Genomic DNA, 5979 nt, shown 5'->3' with positions numbered 1-5979 from the left:
ACTTCTCTCTCTTTCTCTCTCCGTTCAGCCCTACACTAATGTACATTGGCATATTCTGCAGCTCCAAGTCTGATGATGCCCAGTGACCGTATCACGACCCGTTCACCAGCCCCACTCACTCACACGGAGAGAGAGAGAGAGAGAGAGAGAGAGAGAGAGAGAGAGGGACGAGGAAGTGTTGAGAGAAAAGGATGAGATCAATAAAGCTATTTAATGCAGTCTGCTTGATGTAAAGCCATAAAAAGAAATCAAAAGAAGAGTCAATTCTTTAAGACCCCAAAATTGTGGTTTTGTTGCTTTTATGTAATGTCTGTTGGCTTTGAGGTCATCTGCAGTAGATATGAAAAGGCTGCTGTCACTTTAAGACAGGCATCTGACATACAGACACACATCTGATTTTCTCTCAACAGATTACTTTCACTTTAGACATAACCAACTGTGTTTATGTAAACCTTGTTATTGACGTATTAGCGCAATCAGACGCAAAAGATAAAGTCCAGTAACCAGGCGCTGTTCGACAGGTTTAGCGTGCGCTCAGAAAAAGCCCATATCAGATCAGCACGCAAAAGAAATGTTTAACCAGCAAGGCTTTAAAGGGCACCTATTATGCAAAATTCACTTTTACATGGTGTTGCCAGTGTGTGTACACAAGGTAACTGTTCCTTCAAGCAAGGGAGATCGAAAAACTAACTACAATGTACACACACACACACACACACACACACACACACACACACACACACACACACACACACACACACACACAAAAGAACTCATATCTCACAAAAAAATATTTGACAAATAAACCAATATAACAATAATATATATGATCAAAGAAAATACATAGAACAAAAACTCATTCCCCCTCAAAGGATATTAATAACCAGCCAACCCTCTATAAACCCCAATACAATCCTAATTTTGTCACACAGAACAATTCAAAATAAAGAAAAAAGTAAATTACACAAATAACCCCAAAATCATATTACATAAAAGTATAGCACACTCAAATATACTCAAAACTAACAATGAATTCCACTGCAAACTTTAGTCTCATGCAAATAAATAGTGCATGTGTTTTAAAGCATCAATATAGTATAGAGAGTAAAGGTTGGCTGGCAAAACGAGGCTGGGAAGTGATATACAAACAAAGAGAAAGTAAAAAAAAAAAGATTATATATATATATATATATATATATATATATATACAAACAGACCTCCTCTCTAGGCTTCCCTTCAGGTGCCTGCTTAAAAACCCTCCACCTTCCTGGCCACGCCCTCTACTAATTGCCACCTCACCGGCTTTAAAAATCCACCCAGTGCTTTTTCTAATCCCCATAAATCACAAGCACTGTCTCAGAACAACCAGTTCTCAGATTCGGGGCAATGTGACGTACTTTTGCACAAGCCCCTTCCACGACTGTTGACTGACACTGCAGTTTGAGCATAGACCCGCCCTGAGTGAGCTGGACACAGAGTCCGCCATTGTTTCGCCGCCGGAGCAGCTGTAGACAAGAATGTCTCCTAAGCGATTGAGGTGTTTGGTTGTTGGATGTAAGAATGAACATTGCAGTCTTCATTTACTCTCGTTGTTACTCGAGGATGGATCAGTACAACTGTTCGTGATCCAGCTTACAGTCTCCGGAGCGATACTGGTCACGGCAGTAAAGAAAGGGAGAGCGTGCACTTTATTACAGTTCATCTGAGTTGTTTTACGAATATTTCACGAGTTCCTTTGCCCATAAAATCTTTAAGGTTAACGGTTAAGCCTATTTGGCTTGCTGTCCGCAGTGGAGGGGCTCGAGGAAGCAGCTTCAACTCGAGCTAATACCCCCCAATGGGACTACTAATGCTTGGATGATGAGTATGGTAGCAAGATGCCTAAATAATAGAGGTGGAGTTGGGGAGGTGGAGGGACGCCAGAACAGCTGATGCCAGAGCAAGGTGAGCGGCTGCTTATATGCTCCAGCAGTTAACTGAAAGATTAGATGGGTTCACTCCTCCCGAAATTATGTTGTGAACTTCACAAAGTTTACTAGTTTATTAAGCACCCACTGAAACGGCATAAAGTCTGTATATATTTGTTTACTGTCAGTTGTAACGAGCTGTGTATGATGATAATGAAAGGGAGAGAGAGAGTTTTATTTAGAGTAAAACGGACGCTTCATCTTTTGTGTGATGTACAATAAACTTCATAAAACTCATCAGTACATTTTTGGCCATCATTCGGACTCGGTCCCCTACAACAGGCTTGAACTAATAGTGGATAAAAGCAAGATGAAAAATAAGTTATAACCGTAATTAAACTAAACTATACCTGTTCTATCTCCATGCAGCATATGTTCTCGACTCCGGCTCAAAATTAACACGCTACTCTCTACTGAGAGTTTCTGTTTTGATATTAGAATTCCCTGCCGCCCTCTGTGCCGCATAACTGCTCATTTGCATTTAAAGGGATACACACTAAAATGGCGCGTTTTTCTCAGCTCCAAAAAGGGACAATTTAAACTTGCTGTAAAAAATGATCTGTTTGGTATTTTGAGCTAAAACTTAAAATACACACTCTGGGGACATCAACGACTTATTTTACATCTTGTGAAAAGGGGCTTAATAGGTGCCCTTTAAATCACATAAAATGATAAACTTTTGTGATTGTGAATAAGTAGATAGAGAAGACATTTTAATCGTCCACATGAACTTTCCAAAAACAAGAAGATATGCTACATAGGCTATGTTAATTAACTAGCATGCCAACGTTAGCTCGCAACAATAGCCTAGTTTAGTTTACAGTTATTTTCTCATCATACCTTTATCTTGCTGTTTTTTTTCTTTTCCTCTGGTTTTGTCTTCTTTCTTGTCTCTGCACTAGAGGGATATGTCCTTTTTTGTGACATTTATGACAGTTTTGCTGTAATGCAAATTCAATAATCACAGACTGACTGTTTGCATCCTGCAGTCTATTAACATAATATTGCAGGGTTTTTTTTATTTAATATTGTGGTTTTGTATAATTACCATTGTCCATTGACATAATATATAACACCTTTTTTTTTTTTTAAATCAAGCTGATGTACTACAGCCCTACAGTTACAGCATGAAATAATATTTAAACCTGTAACATTTTACATTTTATCTCACAACTGTGAGTTTATATCACAATTCTGAGGGAAAAAAGGTAAACTATGGGAAATAAACTACAATTCTGAGGAAAAAATACAGAATAGCGGGTTTTATATCTCGCATTTCTGATTTTTCTTCTTAAAAAATAATTTAAAAAAAAGTTATGTATGTAAAGTCTTGAAATGACTTTTTTTAAAACTCTTTAATTATGTGGCTTTCATAGACTGCTACTGCAGAGCTAAATAGACATATTTAAAGAAAAACAAACAAATAAATTTGACAAAAACACAACAAAATTACTAAAACTAACTAAAATTGAATAAGTAAAAACAAAAAATTAAAATAACGTCTCATTCAAAATATTAAGGAAACCTATAATAGTATGTCAGGGATACTGAATAGTGATACTTTTTTGAAAGTAATGATATTTACATAAAAGTATAATGAAAGTGCAGAAATTGTGGCCAGATCAGATCAATTATCGTTCTTGAAGTTAGTCAATTAGCATTATGCCTTTCACAGGCTGAATTGTGTGATAGTAGGTGAATTATGCATGTCATGAAGAAAAGTGTCCTCCTCGCTCTCCTGTGGGATTATGGGATGCATCTTTGATGTGTTTCTTTCAGGCGTCAGGACAAACATCCCATCTGTGTCCCATCTTCCATGACATCCCGAAGGATTCGGCTCTCTCACTCTAGATCTTGTAAATGGAGAATAAGAGAGAGAGAATACTGTGAAATACATGAAAATAATTTAGACCATTTCATCTCATTTAAAACTGGTACCTTACGCTTAATACATCCACATAGAAATGTAGTTTCAGCTGAAAAAGGATGATTCACGGAACTTCACAGCTCAAATATCAATCATTTTTGCTTTCAGGGATTTCTTCAATATGTTTTAAAGATACATCAGATGTATAAGTGGAGATTACAGTTTTAACATAAACATGCAGGGTACTTGATTAATCTGAAGTTGTGGTTGCTTGATATATCTTCCTAACACAAAAACTACACTCAAAAAAATTAACTAAGAAGGTTGTGCACTTTACATAATATATTTATATTTAGTTTACTTATAATAATTGTGTTTGTTGACTTGAAATGTTTTTTTCTATTAAGGTCCACGTAATTATGTCTCAACTTAACAGTACAAAATCCTAACGTGTTGTCTAAACACAAACCATTTATGTTAAGTAAAAAATTCTTACATCCAGAGGGTGGCAGTATAGTGCGACGCCAACTGCCATTTTGCCCTAACTTAATTTGATTGTGTTCAATCTGCTTAATATGTAAATTTTAAGTTTACTTAATCCGTTTGTGTTGGATTACATGAATGATTTCTGTTGCATTAACTGAAACTGGGCAGTGCTTGTTAGTTCCCAGCATGCTTTGCATATGGTTGAATTAAGAGAGAATAAATGTTAAAATTAAGTGTTATTTTATGTTTTTTTGAGAAAATTAGAAAAGGGGAAGACTTGATAGTGTGTAATTGTGTTTAATGTTCAATTACATTGGAATTATTAGAACCATTTAAATTACAGTGGGTAACGATACTGGTTACTCACGTAACCTCGGTTCTCTCTAGAAGAGGGAACGAGTATTTGCGTAAGTTTAGCTTACACTATGGGAAAAGTAATCTTTTTCTCGAGATACTGAAGCCAAAAATTATCCGTAATTTTCATTTATTGTCAACGCAGTGCAGCAGGCAGCTAGCAGAGCTAGAGCGGGCAATACTGCGCGCTCATTGGCTGCCGCGCGGCAACTGCTTTAGCCTACCGGTGAGCCCGGCGTGACGTCACGCCCAATGAGGGCGCACGCGCCCTCGCGCGTCACAGCCCACCAGAATGGGCGGCGTCAGAGCGTATATAAGGAGGGCTCGGAGGCTAAAACTCTGGTTTCTGTCGAATGAAGCGACATGAGCTCGTGGCGCGAGCACGGCAGGGAACGCAAATACTCGTTCCCTCTTCTAGAGAGAATTGAGGTTACGTGAGTAACCAGTATCGTTCTCTTACGAGAGGTTCTCTCGTATTTGCGTAAGTTTAGCTTACGCTACGGGAACCCCATTGTCAACGCCGTGCGCGCCTTGCATCCACATATAACTCCCGGGAAGCCCGAGGAGCATAGAAGTGGAAGAACAGGTGGCCAGCGGGGCGGGCCAACACGTGTCCATAAGCACACATAGGGAAAAAATAGAGCGGCGTGGCCGGTCTATATATCACTGACATGCCCTAAAGTGCAGCTCGACCAGGAGAGCTAAATCGAGTAACTAGCCTGCGCACACATAAGCAGGACGTAGACCCGACTTAGACTGATAGAAGTTTAGCCTGCAGGGCGGGAACTTCCAGGTTATAGAACCTAACAAATGTAGAGGGTGAGGCCCAGCCCGCCGCCATACAAATGTCATGAATGGAAATTCCGCTGGACCATGCCCACGACGAGGCCATGCCTCTGGTGGAATGAGCCCGTATGCCCAAAGGGCACTGCAGGTCTTTGGACGCATAAGCTGCTGCAATAGCGTCCACTATCCATCTGGATAGCGTCTGTTTCGAGGCGGCGAGACCCTTGGTGCGCCCACCAAACGAGATAAAGAGCTGCTCCGAGAGCCTGAAGGCGGCGGAGCGTGTGACATAACACCTAGGGCCCTGACAGGGCAAAGGAGGCTACTGTCATCCCCACTGCCGGACGGCAGGGCTGAGAGGGAAATAACTTGAGCTCTGAACGGAGTACCCAACACTTTGGGGACATAGCCGTGCTTTGGTTTGAGAATGACCAACGAGTCATTAGGTCCAAACTCAAGACACGCCGCGCTAACTGATAGCGCATGTAAGTCGCCCACGCGTTTCACTGAAGCCAGGGC

This window comes from Abramis brama (genome assembly GCF_963993115.1).
Source record: "Abramis brama genome assembly, chromosome: 3".
In the NCBI taxonomy this organism is placed as follows: Eukaryota; Metazoa; Chordata; class Actinopteri; order Cypriniformes; family Leuciscidae; genus Abramis; species Abramis brama.
The sequence above is the reverse complement of the archived record's forward strand: the minus strand, read 5'-3'. Positions refer to the sequence as shown.